This window comes from Schistocerca americana, chromosome 2, assembly GCF_021461395.2.
Source record: "Schistocerca americana isolate TAMUIC-IGC-003095 chromosome 2, iqSchAmer2.1, whole genome shotgun sequence".
Lineage (NCBI taxonomy): Eukaryota > Metazoa > Arthropoda > Insecta > Orthoptera > Acrididae > Schistocerca > Schistocerca americana.
This window is the reverse complement of record NC_060120.1, coordinates 15,353,026-15,374,734: the sequence shown is the minus strand read 5'-3', so window position 1 is coordinate 15,374,734 and position 21,709 is coordinate 15,353,026. Positions and strand designations below refer to the sequence as shown.

General features: G+C 42.4%; 1 long non-coding RNA gene across 1 annotated transcript in view; it reads left to right on the top strand.

Annotated features, from left to right (window-relative positions):
- The first annotated feature begins 879 nt into the window (after positions 1-879).
- Positions 880-21,709, top strand: part of LOC124595953 — an 875,458-nt gene continuing 854,628 nt past the window's right edge. The window contains exon 1 of the long non-coding RNA XR_006978265.1: positions 880-1,036. This is a non-coding gene — a long non-coding RNA (uncharacterized LOC124595953). The remainder of the gene's footprint in view (positions 1,037-21,709) is intronic.

Below are 21,709 nucleotides of genomic sequence, written 5' to 3'. Positions count from 1 at the left end.
CGTCGTCCTCCCGAATGCGAGTCCAGTGTGCTAGCCACTGCGCCACCTCGCTCGGTTCTCCTCGCGGATCACACTCGTGCAGTGATACCTAAACGCTCGAGGTATTATAACGAGTGTACAGACCTCCGATTAGTCAGTCTGCATCAGTCTGCATCATGTTTCAGTCTGCGCCTAATAAGATTATCATATTCCTGTACATAGCCATGAAGAGAAATGTGAGAATAATATTAACATACCAAGTCCAAAGGAATCTCAGATTGTCAATTGTAAATAGCATCCAGAATCAAGCTAAGTAAGGTTTATGATTATTATTACTTTAATAAATGTGTGTGAAAATTAATCAAGTTCTGAATAAAGTTGGTCACCGTCAATCTGCTACTCTAAACGTGCAAGTGGCATTTCCATCGTCTGACCTAACGGCAGAAGATAAACACGCCACGATAAGACCACGAGACATATTGCTGACACTCGCCTACTTCGTTAGAGCGACAAGTCAAATAATCTGATGGTGTGTGTACAGAGGGTCTTACAGTACGCACACCACACTAACACTTTACAGAACTGAGGGAACTGAGAACCGAATGTCGCGTACGCACCTTTAATTCAGATAACGAGCCACATTCGGCTGAAATGGAGGCCTGTAGGCCGCTTTAAGTTTACTTCTGCCCTTCGCTCCGCGCGGCCCAACTTCTCGCTCCCCCCTGCCACGGCAGCCAGCTGGAGCCCCGGCCGCGGCCTCCGTCCTAGGCCACTGTGCAGAGGCGAAAGGGCGCCGCGCGCGTGCGCGCTCGCCGCGACGCCGCCGTTGCCATGGCGACGGCCGACGCCGGCGCGGCGCGCGCACCCCGGCGGCCTCTGCGGGCCAGTTGTGCCGCGGCGCTCTTCGACGCCGGGCGTCGTCCGTGTAGCGCGCACCTCCCCGCCCCGCAGTTCTCGCGAGTGTCGGTCGGTCGCGGAGGAACCCGGCGTGTAGTTCGGTGGTCGCCGACCGTGTGCTGTCAGCCGGATCGTCATTCGCCCACCTCTTGCCACACAGGTAACAGCTTCCTCCTCTTACCACTGATGAGCGACGCAATAAAAATTTCGCAATTTTGCTGATTAAGTTCACAGTTTTGAGTACATTATGGGAGTAGCAGTGATCAATGAGTTACAAATATTTACTATTAAAAGCAGTCTTGATTACGATTTATTTATTAAGGTGACCGGTTTCGACCACTACTGTAGTCATCTTCAGACCATTGAGTAGGAACCTCTTTCTGCTGGAGAATCACTACTCAGCAGAAAGAGGTTCCTACTCAATGGTCTGAAGATGACCACAGTAGTGGTCGAAACCAGTCACCTTAATAAATAAATCGTGATCACGACCGTTTTTAATAGAAAATATAAGTTCAGAGTGTTTAGATACGTGAAACAAGATATCTCATTTGTAACGGAAATAAAGTATACGACACAGATTACAATGAGTGAAAACCTAAATTTACATCGCTTTCGCTCTAGTCACTACCAGCTGAAGGCACACATAGCGGAGTCTTCATTGCTCACTTTCGTCAGACGAAGAGAAGTATTTCGAAAATCTCCAGTTTTTGTTCTCACCCAAAGAGATCTGACAACCTACACCAAACAACCTGGCTATGCAGCAGTGTAGCATAATGTGTTCTGAACGGCTGCGTTAGTTGAATCTCAGGCAGCCTTCGGTATTTGGCAACACCGTCTCCTCTAACTTCTCTAAGTGTGACTATGAAGTAGTGACCCCTATATCTATGTAGCAATGAAATACGCTTTTTTCTTTTACGTTTTCCTTTTGTATTTTTCTTCTTCAGTTATAGTACAGCGGATACCACAGACAATTAAAGTATTTCGGCCACTAATAGTTTCGAAGAAAGGTGACCTTGTATTGTTACCAACAAAATCCGAATTCCCTGATACCTGCAGGTATATAGGTCATCCCTCTATGGATGCACAGTACGTATGGATGTCACAACAAAATATACTCGGTAGTCAACGACATGAAAGTGAAATGCTGGACCATCTGTCTTCATCCAAATCACAACCACGAATGCTTTACTCGCAAACTAACACTAGAAGTTTATTACTCAGTTATTTTCCATAAATACTTTTATGATTTTATGTTTGTGGGTGTGTTATTTTGTCCTTACTAATAACACTGCAAACACTGTCACCGTTCAAATGTCGCCTTATTGGAAAGATTGAGCAGATTACTATATATGGCGTCCAAGTCGCAGACATCAAACCATTGTCCCTCTCCTATCATTTGCCTTCCCTAATTTCTAAGCCGTTGTACGGGATTAACCAGTTTTGTAAAGCTGCTGATCTAAATTACCCCCATACAGTAGCAAGATAATTTACGTGTATGTAGTCATAATATACTACTAGCCTGCGTTGATTCTAACACTTATCATGGAAGAAAGAAGAAAGATTAGATATCATCAGGTTACCTTCCATTCGGAAAGTGGGTGCACGCAGCGACTGTTATGTGGCTTATAAATTAGAGTGCACCAATCAGTCGTTCTTTTTCTGATTTTGTTACACAAATCCCGATTTCGGCTAGTGGCTAGCCGTTCACAATGCACTGTTTTCTAATTTCGGTGCAAGTAAGTCCCTGATGTTCGGGCGTCAGTCACATTATCTTTGAATACTACTACAACAAGGACTTACATAAAAAAGGACGACTGATTGATGCACTCTATAATTTCTAAGATTGATTATTGTGTGACTATCTTTATGCAAGGAGCATTAAGGGCGTTCAGCTGAATTTCATTAATATACTATTAATGGATAATCCATTCAGCTGTTTTATAGGTGATATTTAATTCATGCGACCTATTTCTTTAATAGACAATCGAAATATTGAAGTACACGAAGTGATCCGAAACGTAACCACATCGAAAATCGGTAGTGCTACTGCAAGCATAAAGCATCCTAGTTCTTATGTGAACCCAGTATGAAGGCCAAACATACCGTAATCAGAGTTTTATGACTGTTCACAGAAAACAAAGCTCGGAGAGGCTAAGGTTGAGATAAGAAATCGGCCACGTCGTTTTCAAAGGTACCATCCCGACATCCGGCATAGTCGATTTAGGGAGACCACGGAAGACGTAAATCAGATTGGCAGGATATGGATTTGAACCACGCCTCGCCCCGATGAAGAGCTCAGTGTCTTAACCATTGTGTTCCCTTATCAGTTTCTTGGAGCGGGATACACTGTAACTAAAGTTTTGAACAGACAGATCTCAGTTCTTTCTCTCTCATTAAATTTAGTGTTGTTTTTCCCATTGCAGTGTCTCCCATTCGCCTAGATGGAGGCTTGTCTGCTGAATGTCGTTCGGTTTGAGACTGCAGTGGAAAAGGAAACCATTCTGAAAGAGTTGCCAAATAAAACAGGTGTTTTTAATTTCATGTTAAGTATCTGTAACGAAAATCGAGCTTTAAAGAAAATAACGGCGAGAAAGCGATGTCTTCCTTCGTATAAGAATTGCAGGCGAGCCACGATGATGCATACGAAACTAAATTTATCTTCCCAGAGCTACAGTAGTAAATATTACAAAGCAGACGCAAGCAAATATTCTTCAGTTAACAGTCTGTAGAAACAACTGTTGCTAATATCATTGTGATTCTGGAGGAAGTGGACACAGGAGATGAGCATTAAAAAAAATTGAAAGAAATTTTTTATGAGAACAGCTATGAATAATTATACTGTAAAGCATGTTTTGTTTAGAAGTTTGACTTCCATTAAAGCCAGCTTCGGGACATGAGACACATATAAGTCTCACTGTGCAGATTTATACAAATGAAGACAAATTAAAATTGTTTATCATTTAAAATCGGTTAACGTTTATTTTCTGATCAGAAAAAGTATGAGATCGGCCCTCAGGTTAATGCCGTGTTCCTAGGCTTCCAGAAGGCGTTCGGCACAGTTCTGCATTGCAGTTTAGTCAACAAAATACGAGACTACCGAGCCTAGGACCAGGTTTGCGAGTGGACTCGGGACTTTCTAGCTGACAGAACTCAACACGGGGCGAATCGACAAATTTGGCAGTACCATAAGACGGCACTTTCAATGTCGTTACTGTTTACAACATATAACTGATCAAGTAAATAACATCAGAAGCGCTATGAGACTGTTTGCAGACAATGCTGTTATCTATATAGAGCGAAATGCAAGACGACGTGTAGAATATCGACAACTGAGCAGCGACTGGTAGTTCATCACGAAAGTAAATAAATGTAGCGTATTCTAAAGAAACAGAGACAACTTCATAGCAGTTAAAAAAGAAAGCATAGGGCTACAAAAAGAGAGATGCTAAATGAAATGCTTTTCGCAGTCAGGAGAGCAATGGGTGAAGCCTTCAGTGACTACCGGAGAATAAAATTGTCGAAATAGTCTGATCGTATGTAAAGGCTGTTAAGTGACACGAACTTAGCGTCCAGACATAGGTGGAAAAGGTAGGAACTGAAATCGAGAGTAGATAAGCAAAAGGAGAAATGTTTAACTCTGTTTTCAAATATTCGTTTACAGAGGAAAGCCCAAGTAGGCTACTGCTCCGTTTTAATTCTCGTGACACCGGAGAGTGAGTGAAGTAGATATTAGTGATAGTGGCACTCAGAGACAGCTCAGATGTGCCCGATGAAATCCCTGGATCCCTGTCACACTGTACTCCCCGTTTGCGGCTGAGTTAGCCCCTCTGTTAACTGTAATTTGCCGGCCGGGGTGGCCAAGCGGTTCTAGGCGCTACAGTCCGGAACCGCACGACCGCTACGATCGCAGGTTCGAATCCTGCCTCGGGCATGGATGTGTGTGATGTCCTTAGGTTAGTTAGGTTTAAGTAGTTCCAAGTTCTAGGGGACTGATGACCTTAGAAGTTAGGTCCCATAGTGGTCAGAGCCAACTGTAATTTATCGTAGATCCAGCAAACAAAAATCCGTGCGCATTAGCTGGAGGAAAGTACGGGACACACATTTCTACAAGAAGAGTAGCAGAAACTATCCTTGACTCAGACATTATAAGGCCTTTAATGCTTTGGTTAGATAACATTCAGCACCATTTCAGTGACTGAAGAAAAGCTTTTTGATCATCAGTTGTTTTTATTTGAAACTCGATATCTGCCGGTTTCGGTCTTGGACCATCTTCATATTATATCTACAAAAAATGCAAAATGGGAGTTATATCGTGCGCGACAAAATTCTTCATACGTACATAACCATAATTATTGGCAACTTGCTTTAAACGTCCAGAAATGTAAAATGGTGCACTTCACTGAAGTAAACGACATAGTATCCTGAGAATATAATATCAGTGAGTCACAGCTGGAATCTGAAAACTCATACAAATACCTGGAACTTAGGAACACGAAACACGAAAGGCGAAGGTCACATACGCTTTGTCGCGAGTAAAGCAGATAGCAGGCTACGATTTATTGATAGAATAATCGGGAAACGCAACTAGTGTACAAAGGAGATAGCTTACAAGTCACTCGTGTGAGCCATCCTAGAATACTGTTCAAGTGTGTGGGACCCTTACCAAACAGGACTAGCAGCGGATAACGAAAGTATACAGAGAAAGGCCCTACGAATGCTCACAGGTTTCTTTGACCCGCGGGAGAGGCTCAGAGGTGTTTAAAGAACTAAACAAGCAAACTCTTGAAGGTAGACGGTAACTACCCCACGAAATTCTACTAACAAATTTTCATGAACCGGCTTTAAATTATGTATACTAAAACCCTCTACGTATCGCTTGCAGACGGATCGTGTGAACAAAATTACAGCAAGCGCAGAGGCATTTAAACAGTCATCTTCCCTCGATCCGTACGTGAATGGTACGAGAGAAAGTCTTAATAACTGGTACACTGGAACGTATCCTACCATACACTTCACAGTGGTTCGCAGAGTATAGATGTAGATGTAAATTGTGCATAAATTTTCGAAGAGATCCGTTTCTGTTCGGTGACGCTTTTTACATAAATCACTGGAGGTAAGAGTACCCGTCTGGAACGACATCGAGTGGAATGATCACATAAAATGTGTAAAAAAAGAAAATACCATGCAGAAATTCAAGAACCTTAAGGAAAAATAATTCACCGACGAAAGAAGTAGTGGCATAAAAAACATTTGTAAAACTGATTATAAAGTATTGCTCATCAGTTTGGAACCTTTCCCGAAAAAGAAGACATGGAGAAAATGTAACTGAGAGTGCGTCGTTTTCATCACGAGAGCGTTTTATAAGCGTGAGAGATTTACGGTGTTGTTGAACAAACTCTAGTAATAGAAGTTACAACAGAAGCGCCCTGCGCGACAGAAATGTTTACTGTTGAAATTCCAGGGACGTACATTTCGAGTAGTCAGGACGCATTTTACCGCCTTCCACATACGTCTCGCGAAACAAACACGATGAGAAGATCAGAGAAATACGCTGGTTTCTTCCCACGCCCCATTCGCGAGTTGAGCTGGGAAAGGCATAAACGGTATAAATAGCCGAAGTATTCCCTGCTACATACCACGATGTCCCTTGCAATCTACGGATGCAGATATGCTATTGCAAACATCCATTTCGAGTAGAATTTTTCAAAACGCTCTTACAAGGGGCAAGCACCTACTCGACATAACCCATTCCGTCCAATGTGATCAGAAATGACACTGACAGGAGTGAGAGCTTCAGATGGACAAGAGTTTAAAAAAAAAGCACCGCGTGGCGGGTGAGAGGTGAGGCATTTAGCTACGTTAGTGATTTTTTTCCAGAGAGCGGGGACAGAACGGTAATCGGCGGGTCGTGCCCTTGACCCCTTGTCGGAAAGTTTTTTTTTTATTTTTCAATTTTTACGTTACACAAATAGTCACTATCCACTTCTCCATATTCACCAAATTCGTCAAGATCTTCGTACCAAATCAGCTCTTCGTCTCAAACAAGTAAATACTTCAGTAACACTTCCAATTTAAATGTGTTTTCCGGTTGTTAAGTCAGAACTTTCTAATGTCGTCAGATCGTTTTCGGCCAAAAGATGTGAGCTACAATCCAGCGCCGTTTCCAGTCATTGCTGTGTGTATCCATCATCCCCGTTCTACTTTTACCAATGTTGCAGACACGTCAGTATTTTCACGCGCACTGTCAGACATTTTCCGCCGACGCGATATTCTTCACAGTATTCTCGCTGTGTTTTCGCAATATTCTCAAACAATTCTCGTTACCAGTTCTAGCGCTAGTGATGGAATGAGTTCCTTAGCTGTAGAAAACGTTATCTAGAACGACTGATGGGCCGGTTTTACCTGCACATGGAACCTATCGTTTGCGTGCAGCGCTCGAAGGTCAACATGAAACTAACTGAATACGTCGTCCTGTGCGTTTTAATTATAATCTCTTCTTTGAAAATTATTTACGGCGTCCTGAAGGGCGCTGTAAGTAGCAACAATTTCTTCGAAATTTGTTTCCTATCCTAAATTTTCCTATACTCTTCCTTTCCATGCATTTCAAGAGAATGTTAATAAATATAAGTGGCTTAGCATTATTTTGGTTTATTTGCAGTTTAAATAGCGTGAGAGGTGAAATTTAAAAGAAGAATTCCACAGAGAGACTCTACCCACGACCGTCCAACTACCGTTCCGTACTCTTTCATTCCTGGTCAGGTTATGCATATACAATAACTTTGAGTGAATTTAGTGACGACGAATAGTTGCGAATCCCTAGTGACCTCATAAATGACAGACGGGGACGACTCACGCAAAACGTAAAAACTATTCTCGTTTCCATTGGCGACATTTCTGCCTTCAGTTCCTTTTATTGACGCATATCGGATGGTATCATTCTTTCGTTTCCTATTTTCTTGGTTGAAACACGGTGGATGCTGGTGCTTAATTTTTTCACGCTGTCAGAAGGAATCCAATAAATAATTTGGTTTGTTCTATGCTTGCCAGCTAAGCATGAAAAATGCCACCCAGCGTAACACCCTTAGCTGATTTCATCTAATCGTATCAGGTGATGATATACACGCTGGCTGTGAAAATAACGCGCAATTTTATCCGCACCATTAGAAGCAGGATACTCCAGGTTCAGTAGCACCCTCTACACTATTTAAAATGAAATAAAATCATAATCAAACGACTGTATGAGACGTGCCCGGTTTGTTAAATTACATTTTACAGCTTCGAAGCTCGCCACTAATAATTTTCGTTCTAGATTTGTTTCTTACAGTAGGGTATCACAACGACAAATAATTTGAAGGAAAACTGCCTTTCTTACTTGAAATCTTCATTCTCAAGCGCACCTAGCATTTTGTACGGAGTACGTTTCCAGTTTTCAGTAAACACTGAACCGCTGTATTCCTCACACTTTTTTTATGAAACGTATGCACCAACTTGGCCGTCTAAGTGAATGGCTCCAAGAAGAGGTTAACTTCCTTTAAACCCCCAGAATTTCCCAGCAGGTTTTATTCTTCACACTTCAAAAACTGCTGCAAGTTCCCCTGCTTTCCTCTTCAAGCGAGCCCTTATTTAATTATCGCAGAACTGTTCGCTGTATAATTAAACGGTCTTGCAGAAAAAAGAGTCCTTCCTGTAGCAGTTACATTTCTTGAAACCAAAGTTCCCCAAGTACAAGCCATTTAACGTCGTTATGCGTTTGCGACATTTCTGCGAGTTCCACGAGAGAAACTTCGTAACGTCGCATGAGTTTAGCGGTTTTCCGCAGCGAGTTAGGTAGCCGAAGTTGTGTCGTTTACTGAGCAGTGGAAATTACTCACGGCTTGGACTTCCCGTCCGAGATGTTGCTAATTGCGCTCGATTTGTGCTGCAAAAAGTCGTTTTGAAACTCAGAGTACGGTCGGGAAATCTCTTGCATTGTATGACACTCGGCAGCGTGAAGCGCTATAGAGGGTGAATCAGGAGGAAAGGTATATGCTTTGAAGGATGACAGTGATTCTTCGTAAAAGACGTCGTGGAAAAACAGCCTGTTCTTAGCAGTTTCCGAGAATGCTAATGAAAACAGTGGGGAACAGGACAAATGCTGTTGATAATAAAAGAAAAATTGTGAGACAATTATTTGTTTAATGGTGTGTATTGTTGTGTCTAGACAAGACAGCCTAGACACAATGAGAGGAAGCCGAAAGGCACGCGCTTAAACTCACGCAGGCTGGCGTGAGGTCTGAAACAGGATACGTAATGAATGCTATAAAGAAAAGTACGTAGCTTCTGGAATACTTAACTTTAATCCATAATTGTATAACATCGCTCTTGATGATACATGCTTCATATAATAAATATCAATTGAATACGGCGCCTTGCTAGGTCGTAGCAATTGACTTAGCTGAAGGCTATGCTAACTATCTTCTCGGCAAATGAGAGAGTCTTCGTCAGTGTAGCATCGCTAGCAAAGTCGGCTGTACAACTAGGGCGAGTGCCAGTAAGTCTCTCTAGACCTGCCGTGAGGTGGCGCTCGGTCTGCTATCACTGACAGTGGCGACACGCGGGTCCGACGTATACTACCGGACCGCGGCCGATTTAAAGGCTACCACCTAGCAAGAGTGGTGTCTGGCGGTGACACCACATATATTTCCTCACAAAAGGTATCCAAAAAGTCCGCCGTCAACCGCAGAACATTTTGCAACTCTTTCAAACATCTGCGGTGTTGTCGATCTGAGTTCATTCGTACGGTCCTTTACTTGAGCACACCAATGGAAAATGAGAGCAGTAATTTCCTTGTAGTAAGGAATATCTTCGCTGCTGTTCCCGTCGAAAGGTCCGTAATTGAGGTAACATCAGCCCAACTGGTGTAAAAATCTATTACCGTGAAGACATGTCGGAACACTACTACCGGAAGCCGCGGGAACACTAAGTTAATGAGTATGTGAAAGAAAAGTGTGGCTTCAAAAAAATGATCTATAGTCAGTTAAAAACACCAATACGCAGTGTAACCTCGCTCTGGTTGTTTTCGCATGTGAGTGCTGGTGAGAAGGGCTGACGTCCGTATGTCGGATACGGTTAAGAAAATGAGTGAGGCAAATGAAAACTTTTAATATATTTTTAAATATTGTTTATTGTGCAGAAATGGTACAAAGCTGTATCACTTTTCAACATAATCTCCTCCACGCTCAATATAAGTCCTCTAGCGCATACAAAGTGCATAAATTCCTTTAGAAAAGAATTCTTTTGGTAGTCAGCGCAACCACTCATGCACCGCGTGGCGTACCTCTTCAACAGCACGGAACTTCTTTTCTCCCACTGAGTCTTTGAGTGGTCCAAACAAACGGAAATCATTTGGGCCAAGGTCTGGTGAGTGTGGTGGATGAGGAAGACACTCAGAATGCAGGTCTGTGATTGTTGCAACTGTTGTATGGGCAGTGTGGGGCCCTGCATTGTCATGTTGCAAAAGGACATCTGCTGACAGCAATCCACGTCGCTTTGATTTGATTGCACGCCGCATGTGATTTTTTAGGAGATCTGTGTATGATTCACTGGTGACAGTGGTCCTCCTAGGCATGTAATGCTCCAAAATGAAGCCATTTTCGTCCCAGAAGAGAGTCAGCATAACCTGCCCTGCTGCTGGTTCTGTTCGAAACTTCTATGGTTTTGGTGATGAGGAATGGCGCCATTCCTTGCTCACTCTATTCGTTTCCGGTTGGTGGAAGTGAACCCAGGTTTCGTCCCCAGTAACGATTCTTGCGAGAAAGCCATCACCTTCTCGTTCAAAGCGCCGAAGAAGTTCTTCACAAGCACCAACACGTCGTTCTCTCATTTCAGGAGTCAGCTGCCATGGCACCCACCTTGCAGACACTTTGTGAAACTGGAGCACATCATGCACAATATGGTGTGCTGACCCATGAATAATCTGTAAACATGCTGCAATGTCATTCAGTGTCACTCGGCGGTTTTTCTTCGCTATGACTTCAACTGCTGCAGTGCTCTGTGGAGTCACAACTCGTTGTGCCTGACCTGGACGAGGAGCATCTTCCACTGAAGTCAACCATTTGCGAACTTCCTACTCCATTCGTAGACTTGCTGCTGTGACAAACATGCATCACCGTACTTGCTGCTGTGACAAACATGCATCACCGCACTGAACCTTCATTCGTCGATGAATTTCAATAGGTTTCACACCTTCACTACCCAAAAACCGAATAACAGAACGCTGTTCTTCCCTGGTGCAAGTCACAAGTGGGGTGGCCATCTTTATACTGATACTGCGACGGTATGTGTGCATCTGCACTATGCTGCCACCTACAGGTCATTCTGCACGCTGTTTGTAGCACGCTTACCAACTTAAAGGGTAACGGCGAGAAATTTCAATTTGTTATTATAAATTTAAGGTTTTATATTTGACTCAGCCTCGTATGTTCATTTGAGGGTTTTTGTTTGGAATCACCAATACTATCAGCACTCAGTGCATGTGCCGTTCTTCCAGGTTCTTTCTGCACCATGTTGAGGTGAAGGTAGCGATCTTGCTGCTTACTCGTGAAATGTAATGCGTTACAAAACTAAAGAAACGAATAGGGAAGTAACCAGGTACAGGTACTATGGAGGATTGTCGTGCTTAGTATTTATGAACACGGCACGTAATTTATTTGTGATACGCTGCAGTTTCTGGCGTCCACAGTGGTGACAGCTATGTTACGAACCGTTGAGTAGAGTGAAATACTCGAGTACAATACGTAACAGCCTATAATGATTACAACTTTAACACCGTATTAGAGTAAAAGCAGAAAAAAATAAAGCTAAACTTTGTAGAAGAAACCATTTTATCATCGTCACCATAGTAACATTAGGACTAAGCAGTTACTCTTACTACTGGTTTGGTGCATGGTATCGTGGCGTTTTTCCATTACTTTAATAAACACAACAGCTACGCATAACAGAGACTCGAGTCGTCAATAATATATTCCCCTTGACAATATGCCAACGTTGGGATAACTTTTCGATTCCGCGACTGTAGAAATAATGTGGTTTTGAGGCGAAGAACTCGTTGAGCCATGTTCGGAGCGCGTTGTCATCTGGCAAGGAAGTTCCTTGAACGTTGTTCGATAGAGAGCGTAGAGAGCGGAAAAGAGGAAAATCTGTCGGCGCAAGACAAGTGAATAAGATAGTTGCTTAATGACTTCACATTCTAACTCCTGTACAGTGTCTTTTGACAATCTAACAGATTGCAGGCTTATGTTGTCTTCGAGTACCATCACGCCATGCAGTCTTTCTGGTCGTTGTTCTTTGAGCCCAAGACATCTAAGTATTTGACAATAAATGCCAGCAGTGATGTTTATACGTCGGGAAGCAATTCATAGTACGAGAACACTATACCTCCGCTGTTCGACCAGATGCATCCTGCTGTCTTTTGTAGGTGCGCGCTGGTCTTTATAGAGGCAGTTGTTGCCTTGTTTGGGATCAACCATTCCTTTCTTTTTCTTATGTTAGCATTAAGACACCATTTCTCGTCACCAGTAACGACTCTGGATAGTAATTATCGAGAGGTAGGAATCATCACGACAAAATTGATGACGAACAAGCAGATATGCACATATTTTATGATTTTGGCTCAGAGCATGCTGTAGCCATACACCCAATTTTTGAACCTTCACCGTTGCAGGCAAATGTCGCACTATGGTGCAATGATCACACTTGATCTTGTAGCGTACGCTGATGTGGATCATATTAATGATTTTAATCGATCTTCATGAAATCCCGAAAGTGTTCCTGAACCTGGAGAGTCACTAACGTCAAAATGACCCTCCTTAAAACGATAGGACCATTTTCTCGCCATCCCTGTGTCCAGTGGCTTTATCCCTGTACAGGGATCAAATGTCAAATGTTTCTGTCCGTCTCCGCTGCTATCACCCTTCTACTGAACTTAAAGAGAAGAATAAGTCGGAAATAATCCGATTTCTCCGTTTGATACTATTCCATTTCCTAGAGTCCACAGCCACGCTCGCTATCTCCGAATGAGAAAATGATAACATGTAAACTCAGATAGCAACAGTGAACTACAAATAAAAATATGACAATCATTAATAAACCCGTAGTAGTCGGAATACCAACATTCAAAATAAAAACGCTTCCAAGTTATGCACCAACCTAATACAAAATCGGAAAGGAAGTCACTGGTGCCCATTTGAAGGAAACCTCCTGCCATTCAGGGATTTAGGATAATGAAGGAAAACCCAAATCTCCATGGTCGGGCGGAGATTTGAAGCGTCGTCCTCCCGAATTCGGATCCAGTACTCTACAATTCTGCCACCTCCAGCTGTATAATTTCAGCAGTATACAACGGCATAATATCGAACTGGAGAAGATACCTGCGGTAAATCACTGGTTAGGCAGAACGCTGTTAACTTTCAGTTATAGGTTAAGGTATTGTGTACTTATCGTATTCACTGCCTCGTTTTCAATGTTTCATCTGCGGGCACACAATGAGGCAGCAGTTGTTTTAGAAATTTTTTTCGAAGTTCGTCTGCACACCCGCAAAGGACCAAGCTGATCCAAATAAAAAATGTATTTCGTTTTTCTCGTCAATCTGATGTCGAAGAACAGTAAAACGGTCTGCAAAATGGAAAGAAGGAGAAACCCTACGTTTTTAAACATTTATAATGTTTAGAACATGGCTGTGCTCAGCAACCGTAATTAATTACCACGTTACAAACATCCAGCCAACCGACTGAAAACAGAATTTAAAACTCTTTAACTAGTTTTCAACGCCAACCACATGTAAGGTAACAGTTTCTTCTGAAGAAGGCTCCCCTAGTTGGCGTTGAAAACTAGTTAAAGAATTTTAAATTCTGTTTGCAACCGGTTGCTGGAAGTTTGTAACATTGTAAACATTTATAACTATTGCGTATAGTCTATTTCTTACTCCCACCGACTTCCAATAGGCTAAGGACCACTAAACACCACGGCGAGAACGTTAATCACGACCCCAAGGCACACAAAGGGCAGGAGTTAATGTACCGAAAAGAAGGTGGAAAGACAAATGAATGCACGTCAGGTGAACGGTACTGGAGGGAGACAAACAAATTAATGTGCTCGCGTGGAAGGGTTAAAAGTTTGCTCCCCATTTCTCGCTGTAAGACAAATGCCCTCCATCGCCACACCTCTCTGTCCAATGGAGGCTTCGTTCTTCAAAACCGTCGGCCACAGCCATATTAGTAATATTTATTTTCAGCAAGCCATAAATCCCCTTAGCATGCGTTGTCGAATACATATAGAAAATAAAATTAAGGACCTCTAAGATGATGATTAGTTTGACTTCAGGGAAGGTAATTATACCAAAGCAGTTCTCAAATTGCTTCTGATAATGAAAGGAAGACTCAAGACAAAGCAACTCACTCACTAGATTAGTCGACCGTTCAAATTTTTTCAACGTAAAACGGTACAAGATATTTGAATTTCTCAGGAAAATCGGTATAAGCTATACGGAAAAAACAATAAGTTGTAAGAATCGAAAATCAGCACAAGCTGCTCAGAAAAAAACAATAAGCTATAAGAATGGATGGCCAAGAGCGAAGAGCTAGCATAAGAGTGTACGACAGGGAAACAGCATCTCTTTCCCAGTGCGCAAACCCTACATCTAAGAAGCAATGATTGAAATAAAAGGAAGGTTCAGGAGTGTGATTAAAATTCAAGGTGAAAGGATGCCAATGATACAATTCGAGTCCTGCATTCCTATCCTAAATGAAAATAAGGAAGAATTCTTAAAGAACTTGTTGCGCCAGGTGAAAACTCTAAGTACAACAGGATATGGATTGAAGACTTTAAATAATTAACTGCAGCAGCTTAAAATTATCAGGCGAAGTAGGCGTAGTGAAGTTACTCTGCCACTTTGGATGCATAACTATGCACATCAGACGAAGCAAGGTGGATGTAAGAAGAAGACTAACATAAGCAGAGAGGGCATTCCTCTTTGAAAGAAGTCTGTTAATATAAAAAGTCCGCCTTTATTTGTAGCAGAAATATCTGAGAATGTGCGTCTGGAACGCAGCATTGTATGGAAGTAAATAATCGGCTGCAGGAAATCCGCAAGACAAGAGAACGTATTACTATAAAAGGACGTTTAAAATAAGGCTGAAGTAATGTAAGAAAAGGATAAGGTTCTCTCCAGAGCCGGCTAAGAGAGCAACATATGGAAAACACCGAGAAGAGGAAGGGACAGGATAACAGGCTGTGCATAAAGACGCCATGGAAAAGATTCCATGATAACTTAGCGAGCTGAGGAGGGTACAAACTTTAGGGAAAGAAAGAAATTCGAAAATGTGCAATAAGTTAATGACGTCTTTCAGTGTAAGTGTTAGAGATGTAGCGGTTGGCACAAAAGAAGAAACTGCGGTAGGGTGCATGATGCCATACAAAGGACTGATGAATAATAACAACAATAACGATAAAAATGACAGTAATAATATTAATAACATAGCGAAAAACAACGCTAAGAGTGTTCCCTGCTGTTTCCCCCAGAGAAAACCAGCGTAATTTCCTTAACCGTTTATTATTGTATGGCATAACAGAAGAAAATAATTGTTGTTTGAAAACCAACATTATTATACTAACGAAAATCTTGATAAATGGAATGTCACATCTGTACTCAAACTGACGTTGGATAATCTGGTTCACAAACGTCTTTACTGGAATAAATGTACGAATGCGCAACGTATCTTTGCTGGATTTTACCCACATTTGTTCACTTACATTTAAAATGAAAGAAATTTGATAGTCATGCATTTCCCCATTTAAAATCCTTAATTAGCATTAAACAGTCATTAATTTTAAGAAGCTCATTATTCTTCTTTCGTTTTACAGAGTCCTCAAGGAGCCTGCTTACAAATTTAACGAAAATTTTTGGAACTATGTATTGCGTTAAATACGCTGTATCGTTTCTTGTTGCCTGATTTTACACATTTATTTCACTATCTACTTGAAAATGCGACTCCTCTATTACCAGGCCCCTCTCTCTGTTGTCTTCATCTTAATCGTATGGGTTCTGTGGTGATTACCACGGTCTTTCTAACGCTGACTGGGTGGCAACAACTTCCACTGCTAAACCGGTCGTGAAAGACTTTTTACACATATTTCAGCTCGGGTTATTTTAAACACAGCAGTACATTACAGTTATCATCATTAGTATTAATTCTAGGTAGAAGGCTATAGAATAATTTTGGATCCACTTCTCTCAATCCAGCTCATGTAGTTATTTCTTTACTCAGTTAATTAATATCAACCGGTCTTTTTCCGGCAACCCTTAGATCAACTAAGTTACGATTTAAATGATGAAAATCTGCACCAATTAGTTATTTTTTTCAGGTTCAGCACAACGCGTTTCGAGGATTTATTCTCAATTTCAAGTACATTTGTTTACGTAAATATTTTCTATGACGTTTGCATGTGTGATTTTCTGCCTCTCTTGCATTGCAGCTGTCTTTTTGAGGTTATACGGCAATCGAAAAATAGGACAACTGACTCCTGGAACGAATTTCTATGCTAAGATGATATTTTTGTTTGCATACATACAATTATTGTGGCTCTTGCATTGCACAGAATATCACACACAGTCAGATCATCACCTACACTGATTGTTTTTGTACTGAAACAGGCTACATAGTTATTAAGACACAAAAGTTTTACAAAGTGTTTGTGAATATTAAGAGGTGTTGCATTTTCTGTGGATTACATTTTAAACACGAAGTTGTCAAATTTATTTAATCGTTACGTCAATCTCTCTCTCTCTTTCTCTCTCATATATGAGAAAATATACAAATTTATGAAAGTTGTTATAGTTATTGTATGCAGTAGTAACGTTTGAAAAACAACAGTGATTTGCTTAACTGACAATACGTCCTTGCATCCCCTGTCACCGTGCTGCACTGCACTGAATGCTGCATTCATATTCTCAGTGAATTCCTTTAGCTCTGACTTATTTCTGTTAAAAGAGTTGCTTATTAACTGCACTTATTTCACTAACTTTATTGCTACTGGAGGGGTTCATTTTTTACAAAAATAAATTTACTGAATCATAATGTCATTGTCACTTGCCTAAGTTTCGTTATGTTGCAGTGGCAACGGCGTCTTTTCTTTGGCATTGCTTTCCGCGTTTTTTTAACCTGTATTTTACGAGTTCTGCTGGGCCTTCCTTTCGTCTTTTTCCATCTTGTCTAGCTTCGACAGGCTCCTCTGGAATTCAAATTTGGTTTCCTCTTCTTTTTGGACCTGTATTACCTTTACACACCTGATTGGCCTTTGCTACTGTCGACTTGCTGTGCGGAATAACTAGATATCCTTCCTATTCTCTCTTCTTTTGTTCTCTCACCCGATTTGTGATCTTGACCGCCGAAAACGCATTTACCTCACATGGCACTAAAAGATTTATCTGGCGTTCCCATTATACGCTTACGAGACTTAGGCAATAATGAATAGTGATCTGGCTCCATTGTAAAGTCGTAAGAAGTGAGAAGGAGTACGAGCCCTTACCTTCGTTACTTACGGCAGGTGAATGGAATTGAGAGGATTGTTATCACACTAGGAATATTTCAGATTTCAAACACACAGTGGCTATGCACTTCAACAATTTTGTTCACATACATTCCTTAACGGATTACGTGTCTTTGAGTGACTTGACTTTTATGCCCTAATCCTTCAAAAGACAGCTGCATTATACTAAACCGCTGCAATTACTCTAACAATAATAGCACACAGCCGCCAGAGATGAGTACTGTTCCATTACTCTTTCTGCTTTCTTACGGAGGACCATACATTTCATTCCACTTTCTTAATTACTCATCTTTGTCAGAAACGAGTAGTATGCGACTACTCGTTCTAACTTTTTACGGAAATACATATACAGTGTTAGCTCACTAACGGAGACAAGCGCAGATTGCCCTTGTTTTTCTATTATCTGAAACAGGCGGACAAAATTTCTGTTGTACTATACACTGATCAGCGAGGAGGTTGCGACCACCTACGTAACACCGAAATGTCCACCGTTGCCACTGATAACAGCGGCGACGCGTCGTGGCATAGGAGCAGTGAGGTCTTGGTAGGTCAATGGAGGGAAGTGGCACCACATCTGCAGACAAAGGTCATCTACGAGTAATACCGAGGAGGGGGCGATTAGCTTCGACGCCACGTTCAATCACATCCCAGATCGATCGGGTTCAGATCTGGCGAGTTCGGGGCCAACACGTCATTCGTAACTCGCCACTGTGTTCCTCGACTCACTGCATCACACTCCTGGTCTTGTGACATGGCGCTTTATCTTGCTGAAAAATGCCACTGCCGTCAGGAAAAACAATCGCCACGAAGGGATGTACGCGGTCCGCAATCAGTGTACTATACTCCTTGGCCGTCATGGTGCCTTGCACGAGCTCCTCTGGACCCATGGATGCCTACATAAATGTTCCCCAGAGCGTAATAATGGAGCCGCCACCAGCTTCTCTCAATCCAGCAGCACAGGTGTCAAGGAGCTGTTTCCCTGGAAGACGATGGATTCGCGCCCTCCCGTCGTCATAATGAAGTTATTCGCATTGATCGGACCATGAAACTCTCTGCCGATGCACCAACATCCAGTGCCGATGATCATTGGTAGTTGCCCATGTCGTGGTGTTAACATTGGCACATGCATGAATCGTCGACTATGGAGGCCCGTCGTTAAGTGTGTTCGGTGTACTGTGTGTTCAGACACACTTTTTCTCTGCCCAGCATTAAAGTCTGACGTTAGTTCCGCCACAGTTCGCCGCCTGTCCTGTTTTACCAGTCTGACCAGCCCAAGACGTCCGGCATCTGTAATGAGGGGTATATGTCAGACACTCTGTGACCAAAATGGTACTGAAACAGAGGATTACAGACTAAAGGCCGAAATACTAAATGCCTTTTTCCAAAGCTGTTTCACAGGGGAAGACTGCACTTAGTTCCTTCTCTAGATTTTCGCACAGATGACAAAATGGTAGATATCGAAGTAGATGACACAGGGGGTAGAGAAACAATTAAAATCACTCAAAAGAGGAAAGGCCGCTATACCTGATGGGATACCAGTCCGATTTTACACAGAGTACGCGAAGGAACTTGCCGCCCCCCCCCCCCCACCCGCCACCCTTCTTGCAGCGGTGTACCGTAAGTCTCTAGAAGAGCGTAGCGTTCCAAAAGATAGGAAAAGGGCACAGGTCATCCCCGTTTTCAAGAAGGGACGTCGAACAGATATGCAGGACTATTGACCTATATCTCTAACGTCGATCAGTTGTAGAATTTTGGAACACGTATTATGTTCGAGTATAATAACTTTTGTGGAGACTAAAAATCTACTCCGTAGGAGTTCGAAAAAGACGATCGTGTGAAACCCAGCTCGCGCTATTCGTCCACGAGACTCAAAGGGCTATAGTCACGGGTTCCCAGGTAGATGCCGTGTTTCTTGACTTCCGCAAGGCGTTTCATACAGTTCCCCACAGTCATTTAATGAACAAAGTAAGAGCATATGGACTATCTGACCAATTGTGTGATTGGATTGAAGAGTTCCTACATAACAGAACGCAGCATCTCATTCTCAATGGAGAGAAGTCATCCGAAGTAAGAGTGATTTCAGGTGTGCCGCAGGGGAGTGTCGTAGGACCGTTGATATTCACAATATACATAAATAGCCTTGTGGATGACATCGGAAGTTCACTGAGGCTTCTTGCGGATGATGCTGTAGTATATCGAGAGGTTGCAACAATGGAAAATTGTGCTGAAGTGCAGAAGGATCTGCAACGGATTGACGCATGGTGCAGGGAATGACAATAGATTCTCGATGTAGACAAGTGTAATGTCCTACGAATACACAGAAAGAAAGATCCTTTATCATTTAGCTACAATATAGCAGGTCAGCAAGTGGAAGCAGTTAGTTCCATAAATTATCTGGGAGTACGCATTAGGAGTGATTTGAAATGGAGTGACCATATAAAATCAATCGTCAGTAAAGCAGATGCCAGACTGAGATTCATTGGAAGAAACCTAAGGAAATACAGTCCGAAAACAAAGGAAGTAGGTTACAGTACACTTGTTCGCCCACTGCTTGAATACTGCTCACCGGTGAGGGCTCCGTACCAGATAGGGTTGATAAAGATCCAATAGAGAGCAGCACGCTTCGTTGCAGTATTATTTAGTAATCGCGAAAGCGTTACGGAGATGATAGATAAACTCCAGTGGAAGACTCTGCAAGAGAGACGCTCAGTAGCTCGGTACGGGCTTTTGTTGAAGTTTCGAGAACATACCTTCACCGAGATGTCAAGCAATCTGTTGCTCCCTCCTACGTATATCTCGCTTAGAGACCATGAGGAGAAAATCAGAGAGATCATAGCCCACACAGAGGCATACCGATAATCTTTCTTTCCACGAATAATACGAGACTGGAATAGAAGGGAGAACCGATAGAGGTACTCAGGGTACCCTCCGCCACACATCGTCAGGTGGCTTGCGGAGTATGGATGCAGATGTAGATGTAGATGCCCGACCTCACAATGACTGGACGTGGTTTCAGCTGAGTTTCACGACGTGTGGAAGATACTCAACACAGCTCTGCTCGAACGCTCGACAAGTCGTTCGGTTTCCGAGATACTCGTGCCGAGTCCCCGGACCTTCACAATCTGCCCTCGGTCAGATTGATCGGCGTTTTCCCCGCTCTACTCACGGACAGTATGCTCCCTGATTCTACATGCACCATGCGTGTGTCTGACGTGCAGTCATTCTTCGCCAGGTGACGCTGCTATACCTCGATGGTAGGTCGGTGCTCTTATTGTTCTAGCTGATCAGTGCGTCTAAGTCGGTTGTTTCCCGAAATGGGAACCATTCTTCCCCATAGACTGATTCATTGGTGTACTCAGTGCCGTGACGTCGAGGATTTGCTGGTGAACTCAGAGGCGTCTAGATACTGGAGATGATAAATAAGTTCCGTTTACAAGTTTTAAACAAGTAAGTGAGTCCTCCGTCACCAACTCCGAACGCTCCGTCCCCGCGCGCCGGTAGACTAGACTCGAACTGGACGCGACTCGCTTTGAAAGGAGAGCGAATACACGAGATTACAACCGCCGACTTGCGGTATTCCCGCTACATACACAGTCGTCTTTAAAGATACTCCGCCAGTTAACTGTAAATTACTATTCATTTATTTCACAAAATCATTATTTCCGCTTTATTGCCATTCTCGAGTGACAGTTGAGATATCGTAAACTGTCTCACAGCCTGGATAAGAGAAGATACCATTGGGCATGAAGATTATTATATACCAGTATACTGACTGCTCGGTTAGCAGTGACTATTGTTCAGTTTATATTTAAATGTACCAGATGATCAAAAAGTCAGTATAAATTTGAAAACTGAATAAATCACGGAAATGCTTGGAATGACATGGGGTTTTATTAGAACCAAAAAAATACAAAAGTTCAAAAAATGTCCTGCAGATGGCGCTTCATCTGATCAGAATAGCAATAATTAGCATAACAAAGTAAGACAAAGCAAAGATGATGTCCTTTACAGGAAAAGCTCAATATGCCCACCATCATTCCTCAACAATACCTGTAGTCGAGGAATAATGTGAACAGCACTGTAAAGCATGTCCGGAGTTTGGCTCAAATGGCTCTGAGCACTATGCGACTGAACTGCTGAGGTCATCAGTCGCCTAGAACTTAGAACTAATTAAACCTAACTAACCTAAGGACATCACACACATCCACGCCCGAGGCAGGATTCGAACCTGCGACCGTAGCGGCCGCTC